The sequence below is a fragment of the Mirounga leonina genome, unplaced genomic scaffold (assembly GCF_011800145.1).
Source record: "Mirounga leonina isolate KUSES-001 unplaced genomic scaffold, KU_Mleo_1.0 Mir_91, whole genome shotgun sequence".
Classification (NCBI taxonomy): Eukaryota; Metazoa; Chordata; class Mammalia; order Carnivora; family Phocidae; genus Mirounga; species Mirounga leonina.
Window position 1 is genome coordinate 21,374,222 of NW_023270839.1, and position 12,675 is coordinate 21,386,896.

Consider the following 12,675-nt stretch of genomic DNA (forward strand, 5'->3'; position numbering starts at 1 on the left):
GTTACTAGCATTATGATCTTAGCAAGTCATGTAAACTGTTTCCCTATCTGAGAAATGAAGATAGTAACATAATGTCATAGGTAATATTGATTTTTTTTTTAAGATTTATTTATTTATATGAGAGATAGGGGGTGGGCGGGGAGGGGCAGAGGGAGAGGAAGAGAGAATCCTAAGTGGACTCTGCTAAGTGCAGAGCCCGACATAGGGCTCAATCTCACGACCCACCCCCACTCCCAGATCACAACATGAGCAGAAACCAAGAGTCAGACGCCTAATTCACTGCACCACCCAGGCGCCCCTGTCATAGTAATGTTGTGGAGATTAAATGAGATAATGCACATGGCCTACAGTTGCCACATGCTCAATGTATACTAGCCATTATTAGTCTCCTTTACAGCTTTGGGTGTGTGTCACTGAGTACAAAAACATGTGTTCTTCAGGCACCCTTGTATGCATGCTCTGAAAGGTAGAGCATGGTCTGGTCTGTCTTTTTTCTGAAATAAAAGTGCTTAGAGGCAACAGATGCATCTGAAATTTAAAAAATGGAAAGTAAATTAGTCTTCTCCTTAAATCAGATTCTCTCTGTTTTCCTTTTGTACACCTGCCCCAAAGCCAGTCTTGGAATTTGCCCTGCTGCTGTTGGTGCAACTTTTGTATGTGTACAGAACGACCTACACACCTCCAGGCATGAATCCTGACCCCCGTGATTGGGAAAGGTTTTGGCGACCTGTAATTTACACAACAACCTAGTCAATTGCTGTCTCCTCTCTCCTTCCAACCCCGCACTGGGGGCTGATTTCCCAGGCTGGTGTCTGATTTCCTGTGCTGACCGCTCCTGTGATCTCCAGGGCATGCAGTCCTGACTAGACAGAATATTGCCCACGTCTCCTGTGTCACATAAAGTTCTTTCCAGCTTATCTGATCTCTTCTTGTCCTTTCCCTGTCCCTCTGGGGCTCTGCTCCAACCTGGTTGTTTAACATTCTTCAGGAGAGTCTACTTTCCTTGATCAGAGGGCTCCTCATTCCTCCAGTCCCTGCCTCTGCCACATGAGTGTGTCACACAGACCTATCTCACTTCCTTTTGGAATTCCCAGCTTCACTTGGCAAGCCCTTCTTCCTGGCATTGTCTTCTTCAACAAGGTGCCTACCAGCTCTGGAATCCTCACCCCTCCCATGGGATTTGCTCCTCCGCCACCCTGTTGGGATTTCTTCCACCCACCTCTCATCTTTGGAGTCTGTTTCATTTCCTTGTCCTAATGAGTCTCTTCACCACACCTCCTCTGTATTGTGTTTCTTCCTCATTTGTCAGATTTTTAAAAGCTGTTTGTTTCCTCCTTCCATTCCCACTTGTCCAAATCCTGTCTTAACCTCAAGCATCATCTCAAGGATGAGTCTGAACAGAGCCTCTTTTGCGAGTCCCTCTTCTTGCCCCTCTCCTACCAGGCCTCTTTATTCTACTTACAGCACTGAGTTTACTCAACCTAAAATTATAATTATTTGTGTATACCTATCAAAGGCCCCGTACTAGTTAGGGACTGGAGGGCAAGGATATTTCTTACTCATCTGTGCAGCTCCAGTAGTACCCAGCACGATGCCTTGGGCACGGGAGTTGTTCAGGAACTATTTGCTGAACTGAGTGCATGAGCATGAGACCCTGGAAGACAAAGGCAAGTATTTCCCCCAGTTTCCAGGCTGGGATCAACAGTGCCCTGATTGGCTTCACTGTTAATGAGGAAACAGGCTGTATGGACCTAGGGGGTGTCAGATAAAACAAAGGCTTCCATAATACATGTTTATCAGTCCTGTAAGGATTCATTCATTTATTCAACAAACATGTACTGATGACTAGGTGCTTAAACTTGCTGCAAAAAGAGATGACTAGGAGTAGGACAGATGTCCTTGAGGCCTTTGTAATCCAGTTGGGGAATCTGAAACATAACAACTGAGCATAAGGCAAAATGAAATAAAATGCTATAACATGGACCACATTCTCTGAGAGCACTAGCCCTTGATTTCAGAAGAGGAAAGAAGAGGCATATTGGAATAGATGAGGATGTTTCAGAAGAAGAGCAACTTTGTTTTTTCTAGTGGACTCAGCATTGGCATGACAACAAGGCCTCTGAACTTCTGGCCCACCCCTCAAATTCCTGCATCTGACCGGAGTGGGAGGTAGAGTGGGAAGGAGGAAGCAAGTCAAGTTCCTTAGACCTGTGCTGTCTAATATGTACCCACCAGCCAGATGGAGCTATAGAGCACTTAGAATGTGGCTAGTCTGGGCGTGCCTGGGTGACTCAGTCAGTTAAGCATCCGACTCTTGATTTCCTCTCAGGCAGCTCAGGTCACGATCTCAGGGTCGTGGGATCGAGCCCCACATTAGACTCTGTGCTCAGTGTGGCGTCTGCTTGGGATTCTCTCTCTCCTCTCCCTCTGCCCACACCCCCACCCCTGCTCGTGTGCACGTGCATGCTCTCTCTCTCATAAATAAACAAACAAATAAATAAATAAAATCTTAAAAAACAAAATGTGGCCAGTCTGAATCGAGATGTACGTATGTGTAAAAAATGCACTGGATTTTGAAGACAGGACAAAAAAATAGTTTTTACATTGCTTGCATGTTAAAAATAATATTTTGGATATACTCGGTTAAATAAAATATATTATTAAAATTAATTTCACCCATGTCTTTTTACTTTTATCACATGACTACTGCACAAGTTTCAATTAGATATAGGGCTTGCATTATACTTCTATTGGACACCACTGTTCTAAAGGCCGTTCCTCAGGTTTGGAGAGCCTAGAAAATTTGGAAAACACCTGAGGGAAGTGGATTCTGATACTGAATCAGGACCCAGGCCCAGTGCTATTTACTAGCCCTGACCTATATTCAAACTCCAAGGACTTCCGTCATCATCACTTGAGTCTGGCCTGGGCAGAGTCAGCCCACAGATAGGAAACCTGGTTCTGTCCCATCTGCATTTCCTTATGATTCAGGCCACAGGAATATATGTGACAGGGAGTTGGTTTATTTTCTGTGTTTCTTTTAAGCAGCTTCCTTGAAGACACAAACAGCTCTTGAAAAGCAAAGATAAGGGACAGATCTGGTAGAGTCTTCCATAATAACAACTAGGTTTTTGATCATTAATCAAGTTAATATACTTTTTGCCTGGGAGGATTTATAACAAATTGTTGGTTGATCTTTAAGATGTTAAAAGTGATATGTTTTACTAAAATAAAGCCCTGAGGGTGTGAGAATAACAAAGCCTCAGTGGAGGAGCTCCAGCTACTGATAACACAGTTAAGTTGCCCATCTTGGGCATCTAGGTTCCCAACTATCCTACTCTACCCTACTGCCCTTACCCTTTGTGAGAGATCACAACCCTCTGATTTTTGCTCTGAGATTATGCCCAGCCACTGATATCTTTAATGTTCTCTCAGCTTCAAGCCTTGACTCTTGATATTCCCTTTGCCAGTAATATTCTTCTGCCTCCCTTATGCCCCACTGTTTCAAGATCCATTTAAAAAATGAGACAGAACTAACATTTGTTCTGTCTTTTGTTTTCATTAAACTCTTGCGAGAAATAAGGATCCATAGGCAAACTCAAGTAATAGGACTTCATTTGAAGATGTCGTGTGGCAATAAGGAAGATAAGCAAACTGTGGACATCCAAGATTAGGAACTCTTCTGAATCCAAGATGGCACTAGGCATCTCAGTGGCAGAAGTTAATGGGTCTTCACTCTACTGTTCTGCCATTTATGTGACTCAGCTACTAAGACTTTGCTTACTGGGGCGGGGGGGAGGGGGTGGTCCCCACTTCTGGCTTCCTCAGCATCCATCTATAGCTTTTCTTGACCTCACTACTTTTGCATACTCATAGTTTCTGTTTCCTCATTAACTTAGCCCTACTCAAGAACTATATTAGCTTTAAAAATAAAACTGCAGTTATTTTACCAGCAAAAATGGGTTTACTTGGGAATAGCAGAGAACTGCAATCCAGGAAGCAAGCTACAGCAAAGCAAGCTACAGCAAAACCATAGGCAAGTCCAGACAACAAAGAACCCTTTTTTATAGATGAAAGGGGGAATTTGGAAGGGCCATTATAAACAAAAAGACCATTGGAGTAAACCGGGAGTTCAAAGTATAGTGGCTTTTCATTGGTTGAAGTTGTGACAGTCTCACCAGCTAGGATGTTGCCAGGGGAGGAGGAAAAACTTTCTCCCTCCTGCTGGCATAGTAAAGAAATACACACCTGCAAGATCTGTCTCTACCTGCAGGGTCTGCAATTCACAAGGACTAGTAGGGTGTGAGAGCTCCCTCTGCTGGCCTCTCCACTCCTTTCTAAACAAAGGTTTCCTTTGTTACTTTCACAATTACAACTTGCTTCTGGCCCCACCTCTTCCTTCTTAACATCTTATTAGCTTCAGTTCTTGTCCCTAATTGCCTGATTCCCTCTTTATTTTCCATTTCAGGTTCTAGAGAGCAACCTGCGGTTATCTTACTGTTTAGACAGAACTTTCTCCACTGAACTGCATCATTAGTATCTGATCAGCCTGTGGATCTGGCTGATTTTGGGGTATCAGGTACCCACACATGGTCTGATCAACTGTGGACCAACAAACATGGCTGCCCAAGTTCTCTCTCAGCAAGGGCTGTACCCATGCTGGTCATCATGATTGCCATGTCCAGGACACTTTCACTTGTATCATTTTAGTCCTTACAACAATCCTGAAAATAGATATCATTCTATTTTCTACAGATGAAGAAACTGAGGAACAGAGAGCTTACTCAAGGCAAAGCCAGCATGCAACCCTAAATCTGCCATCAGAAATCACCATGCAGCAGCCTCAATGGAACATGTTAAGTGAATTCTCTTGAAACAAAACTACAAGGCAGAGAGATGTCAGAAGTAGGATAACATTGCTGTTCTCTGTTCCTCCCACAACTGCATGAAGAGCAGGTTTTCCTAGGAGAACTCACCTATGGTTTATGCGTGTGTTTGTGTGTGTGTGAGAGACTGTCCTGTGTATTCAAACCAAGGATATTACTTAGAATAAACCCTGATGGGGGCGCCTGAGTGGCTCAGTTGATTGGGCATCTGGGTCATGATCCCAGGGTCCTGGGATTGAGCCCCATATCAGGCTCTGTGCTCAGCAGGCAGCCTGCTTCTCCCTTTCCCTCTGCCTGCCACTCTGCCTATTTGTGATCCCTCTCTCTCTGTCAAATAAATAAAATCTTAAAAAGAAAAAAAAAAGAATAAAGCCTGATGGATGAAATCTAAGATGGATCCATCTTGTACCACAATCCACTTTAAGGTAAATACAGATGCATCATCCTAAACTGATATAAAAACCCAGATTTATAAAACAAGTCAATGAAAATATAATTATCTTTTTCCCTGTTGCAACTTCTTCCCATTTTACTCTGGACCCTAGGTTATGGAAGTGGTGTGGGAGTGGTTTGAGGGAAACCACTAGGCTGAAGGCTCTTCAGAGTCCTCCTTATCCCAAAATAAGGTAGGTCAGGAAGATTCTGCACATGTAGGTACAAGGTGGGTGTGGTGGAGCCAGCTGAGGATGGGGCCAACTTACTAACACACCTCTCCATGATTAATGAGGAGAGGGGAAAAGGTGAGAGTTGGATGAAATAATACACAGGAAGCCTTTAGAATAATGCCTAGCTGTATTCATTTACTGCTGTAATAAATTACCACAAACTCAGTAGCTTAAAACAACACACATTTGGGAGTGACATTACCAAGATGGCAGAGTAGGAAACCCCTCCATCTCTCCATAAAGATCAACAATTAGACAGTCATCCACAAATAAAAACAGCACTGGGGAGCTCTGGAGTCCACTTAATAAACTTCAGTAATGCAGTTAAACAAAAAATTTGAGAACAACCACACAAAAAGGGAAGGAAGAACAGCTTTGTTTTGCTCCATCAACTCATCCCCCCAGTCAGCATTACTTAGCACCAAGAGGGAACTTCCAAGTTAGAAAGAGTTCACCTTACCAGGAAAGGAAGAGCAGGGTGAGCAATCGGCCTTGATAAGGATCATGTAGTTGATGGAGTAGACCCTAATGGCCTGAGCTAACAAGTCACCACAACCCCCAGACCTGGTGCCACCAAAGGATGTTCATCATCACTAGACTTGCCTTACAAGAAATGCTGAAAGAGTTCTTCAAGCTGAAACAAAAGGATGCTAACTAGTAATGTAAAAACATGTGAAAATAAACAACATAGAGGCACCTGGGTGGCTCAGTCAGTTAAGTGTCTGCCTTCAGCTTGGGTCATGATCTTGGGGTCCTGGAATGGAGCCCTGCATTGGGAGTGGGGAGCCTGCTTCTCCCTCTTCTCCCCTCTCATGCTCTCTCTTGTTATCTCTGTCGCTATCTCTCTCTCTCAAATAAATAAATAAAATCTTTAAAAAGAAAAAAAAAAGAAAAGAAACAACATACTGGTAAAGACAAGTATATAATCAGATTGAGAATACTCTAATATTGTAATATAGTGGTGTGTTTACCACTTAACTCTAATATAAAGCTTGAGGAACAAAAGTATTAAAAGTAGCTATAACTACAATAACTTATTAATGGATACACAATCTAAAAAGATGTAAAATATGAAACATAAAATGTCCTAGGAGATGGAATAAAAGGGTAGTTTTTTGTATACAGTTGAAGATGTTAGCAGTTTGAAATAAACAGACTATAATATCTATAAGATGTTTCAAGTGAGCCTTAGGGTAACCGTAAAACAAAAACCTTTGGGGGTTACATGCAAGACAAAAAGATCATCAATTCACAAAGGAAGACAGCAAGAGAGAAAAGAAGGAACAAAGGAGCTACAAAACAGCCAGAAAACAATGAACAAGATGGCAATACTAATTCCTTATTTATCAATAATTACTTTAAATGTAAATGGATTAAATGTTCCAATCAAAAGGCATAGAGTGGCTGCATGGATTAAAAAACATGACGGAACTATATGCTGCCTACAAGAGATTAATTTCAGCTTCAGGAACACACATAGACTTAAAGTGAAGGGTGAAAAAGGATATTTCATGCAAGTAGAAATGAAAAGACAGCAGAGGTAGCTATACTTACATCAGACAAAAGAGACTTTAAGTCAAAAACTGTAGTAAGAACATCATCATATAATCCTAAAAGGGTCAAGTCATCAAGAGTATATAACAATTGTAAATATATATGCACCCAACATTGGAACACCTAAATATATTAAACAAATGCTCAGATCTGAAGGGAGTAATGGACAATAATATAATAATAATAGGGGACTTCAATATCCCACTTTCAACAATGGATAGATCATCCAGATGGAAAATCAATAAGGAAACATTGGACTTGGGTATACTTTAGACCAAGTGGACCTAACAGACATATAGAGAACAATTCATCCAATAACAGCAGAATACACACCTTAGAACATTCTCCAGGATAGATCATGATGACTCTCAGCAAATTAATAAATATTGAAACTGTACCAAGTATCTTTTCTGATCACAATAGTATAAAATTAGAAATTAATAACAGGAGGAAAACTGGAAAGTTCACTAATACTGTGGGAAATTAAGCAACACGCTCCTGAAGAACCAATGGGTCAAAGATGAAATCAAAAGGGAAGTAAAAAAATATATTGAAGGAAATTAAAATGGAAACACAACATATCAAAACTTATAGGATGCAGCAAAAGCAATTCTAAGAGAGAAGTTCATAGCCACAAATGTCTACATTAAGAAAAAGAAAAGATCTCAAATAAACAGCCTAACTTCACATGTCAAGGAACTAGAAAAAGAAAAAACTAAGCCCAAAGTTATCAGAAGGAAGGAGATAACAAAAATCAGAGCAGAAATAAATGAAATAGAGAATGGAAAAACAGAAGAAAAGGTCAACAAAAATGAGTTGGTTTCTTGAAAAGCTAAACAAAATTGGCAAATCTTTGACTAGATTTACCAAGAAAAAGAGAGAAGATGCAAATAAAATTATAAATGAAAAAGGAGATATTACAGCTGATACCACAGAAATACAAAGGATCATAAGAGACTTCTATGAACAGTTACACACTAACAAATTGGACAACCTAGAAGAAATGGATAAATTCTTAGAAACATACAACCTACCAAGTCTGAATCATGAAGAAATAGGAAATCTAAATAGACCAATAACAAGTAAGAAGACTGAGTCAGTAATCAAAAACCTACCAACAAAGGAAAGCCCTTTGGAATGGATGGTTTTACTGGTGAATTCTACCAAACATTTAAAGAATTGATGCCAATTCTTCTCAAACTCTTCCAAAAATTTGAAGAGGAAACACTCCCAAACCCATTTTATGAGGCCTGCATTACCCTGATTCTAAAGCTAGGTAAGAACACTACACAAAACGAGAATGTATTTATCTTAATGAGCACTGAGTAATATATGGAATTGCTGAATCACTATATTGTACACCTGAAACTAATAGAACACTGTATGTTAACTACAGTGGAATTAAAATTTTTAAAAAAGGTTTAAAAAAATCCTAAAAAAAGAAGAACACTACATGAAATGAAAACTATAGCCCAATATCCCCAATGAATATATAGACACAAAATTTCTCAACAAAATACTAGCAAACTGAATTCAAGAGCACATTAAAAGGATCATATATCATGATCAAGTGGGATTTATCCCTGGATGTAAGAATGGCTCAACACACACAAATCAATAATTATAACACACCACATTAATAGAATGAAAGACAATAATCATATGGTTGTGCAATAGATGCAGAAAAAGAATTTGGCAAAATTCAACATCTTTTCATGATAAAAACACTCCACAAATTGGAAATAGAAGGCACATATGTTATTCAGCCATGAGAAAGAAGAAAATTCTGCCATTTGTGACAACATGAATGAACCTTAAGGGCATTTCGCTGAGTGAAATAAATCAGACAGAGAAAGACAAATTCCACATATATGTGGAATCTAAAAAAAAATTGAACTCATAGAAACAGAGTAGAATGGTGGTTGCCAGAGGCTGAGGGGTGGGAGTGATGGGGGGATAGTGGTCAAAGGGTACAACTTTCAGTTATAAAATGAGTAAGTTCTGGGGATCTAATGTACAGCATGGTGACTACAATTAACAATCACTGTTTTGTGTACTTGAAAGTTGCTATGAGAATAGAGCTTTAATATTCTCCCCATAATAATGACAAAATGGTAATTATGTGAGCTGAAGGATGTAACTAACCTTATTGCAATAAACATCTCCCAATATATATGTGTATCAAATCATCACATTGTACACCTTAAACTTACACGATGTTAGATGTCAATTATATCTCCAAAAAGCTTTTAAAAAAGCCGCCTCCACACATTTATTGTCTTACAGTTCTGGAGATCAGAAGCCTGAAATCTGTTCCAGTGCGCCAAAATCAAGGTATCTGCAAGCCCACACACCTTCTCGAGGCATAGTAAAAAACCTGTTTCCTTGTCTTTTCCATTCTTTGGTGGTACCTTCCTCCGTCTTGAAAGCCAGCCGTGTAGCATCTTGCTTTGGGCATCATATTGCCTTCTTCTGTAGTAACATATCCCTTTGATCCCCTCTTATAAGGACACTTTGGGTTACATTTAGGATCCACCAAGTTCATCTAGGATAATTTCCCCATCTCAAGATCCTTAATTTAATTACACCTGCAAAGTCCCTCTTGCCACATCAGGTAACATACATAGGTTCCAGGAATTAGCAGCTGGATATCTTTGGGCGCCACTATTTAGCCCCTGCCATATTGGCATAAAAAAATGCTTAAGAGGGCGCCTGGGTGGCTCAGTTGGTTTAAGCGACTGCCTTCGGCTCAGGTCATGATCCTGGAGTCCCTGGATCGAGTCCCGCATCGGGCTCCCTGCTCGGCAGGGAGTCTGCTTCTCCCTCTGACCCTCCCCCCTCTCATGTGCTCTCTCTCATTCTCTCTCTCTCAAATAAATAAATAAAATCTTTAAAAAAAAATGCTTAAGAAACATTAGCTATTATTATTACTGGGCTAAGTACTTCATATGTATCACCTCATTTAATCCTCACTACAACCCTATGAGATATAGACTATATCCCTACCTTACAGAAGAGAGGTTTGAAAACTTTAGTAGCTGCCTAAAATCAGATGGCAAGTGGAATTCCAACTCAAGAGACTAAACCCAGAGCCCATGCTCTTAGCCACGATCACAGTCTGGCTTTGGGGAGCACACCTATTACTCTCCCCTTACAGTAATGGTGAAGCGCCATCCTACTTTTCTATTTCAGTCATTTGAATGGAGACATGTTTTCTTGGGGAGGGGAGGTCCTTCCCCACTGATTGGACTCTCTTTCAGGATAGGGAGTCTGTCGTGCACTTTTCCTTGTGGCTTGGTGCTCGGTACATACTGAAAATGAAATCAATGTTGTTGATTTAACTGTCAAAGCTGGAGACCATAAAGACAATTAAGTGCAAACAATACTGATCAAACAGAACAAAATCCAAATCCTTATTTTGCCAAACCTTAGAGGCTGACACAGTGAGAAGGGTGAATTGAAATAGAGAACTTTAGTTTTACCTTCTAAAGATCAGCCAGTCTATCGACCTGGGACATGTAGAGATTATAACTACTTTCTGGGAAAACATCTCATTTTGTTCCATAAAGAATAAATACTGTTTTGTTAATGCAGTATGTTCTAGTCATCCTGGCACTTTGAGACTGTGGTTAAACTCATCATACTATGGGATGGGTAGGAAATGGACAACATTCAACAGAAAAAAATCAAATCAGCAAATAAACTATGAAGAAAGAGGTATCTACAAGGTCAAAGTGATAAGCATTCTGGGTAATGGCGGAGAAAAGCAGAGTGAAGGATAAGTGATAAAAGTATGTGATGAAGGTGAGGGACCTGGGTGGCTCAGTTGATTGAGGATCAAGTGTCTGACTCTCAGGGTCCTGAGACTGAGCCCGAGCCCCTCCCCCACCTTCAGGCTCTGAGGCCAGCGCTGAGTCTGCTTGTCCCTCTCCCTCCCCCTCTACTCCCCCCCTTAAATGAATAAATAAAATATTTGAAAAAAAAGTTTGTGATGAAGGCATGTATTTCTGAGAGATAATGAAACATGTTGAAAGAGAAGAAGAAAAGAAAGATTTAGAATTAGGCAAGGAGAAGGGGAGGCAGTTTGATTAAGATTGTCTCTAAAACATGAGAGAAAGAACCAGAAGTGGCCATATAAAAATTGAGCCATCTCATAATAGACCTGTTTTTCTTCAGAAGGGGTAAGCACTAGCCAGTATTCAGTATATCTGAGAAATCATCATCACAGCATTGTCCTTGATGAATTCTGTAGCAGCCACCCCAGAAACCTGAATCACCAAAGCCTCCTTTTTCCTTCCCTATTGACACATGACCTGACTAGACTGGGGTGGGAGAAAAAGACAGAAACTACAATAAGTAACGGAGTATCCTTACTAGCATCTCCCAGGCACTAACCGGGGGAATGAAGGTGGCCGAAGTCCAAGGGGTTTTAGATTTCCACCCATATAGCACTAGGGGATTGAACGTTGTGCTACTGGTTCATCTCCCTTTCCTGTGAGCAAATCTGGGTGGAAATCAAAATGTCACTAGGAAGGTGAGCATGAAACCAGGGGATGGGGAGAGGGTGTGCTGGGTGTTTGCAATGGCTAACGCCACCCTGCTTTGGTGGCCTGATGCCTCCACAGCAGTAGGTGGGGACTGGCTCCTCATATTCTTGGGTCAGAGAACTCTCTCTCCAGGATGGTTTTGGAAACCAAAACCCCCTTCTGCTAGCACATTTTTTTCTTCCCACATTATTATGTAATTGACTAGGTTTAAACCTAACTTAATCCAGTCCCATCCAGTTCACATTTTCCTGACATGACAATATACTCTCACCACTTTAATCTGATCTGGTTGTCTCTTAGATTCATCTGTTACACATTTACAAATAATCCCTTTGGCTATATCATTTCTGCTGGTGTCGGATCTCATTCCTTTCATTTGGGTCTTCCTGATTTTATTCTAAGTTCGAGGATACGTTGAGGTGTCAGTCCAACATATTGCCCATATAAATACTGTCTCATTAATTCCATAAATTAACATATGGAGTAACTAGTGTTATTTTCTTTTTTTAATGTTTTTTTAAAAAATATTTTATTAATTTGGAAGAGCACACGAACAGTGGGGAGGGCTAGAGGGAGACAGAGAAGCAGACTCCCCGCTGAGCAGGGAGCCCGATGCAGGGACTCAATCCCAGGACCCTGGGTTCATGACTTGAGTCGAAGGCAGATTCTTAACTGACTGAGCCACACAGGCTACCCCAGATATTTTCATTTTAAAGCTGAAAAAACTGACACTAAGACTTGCCCAAACTTGTCTGAAATCATACACCTTGATAAATTATAGAATTATGACTTCATCTCAGTCTGATTTCAAAGTTTAGCCTCATCTTACATAATACTGAAGTGACTATGAAAAATCAAGCTTCCAAACTGACATTTCAATCAGGAATTTACCATTATGTTCCCTAGTGATGACATCTTATACCATACACAATATTTCTTTTTCTTTCCTTCCTTCCTTTCTTTCTTTCTTTCTTTCTTTCTTTCTTTCTTTCTTTCTTTCTTTCTTTCTTTCTTTCTTTCTTT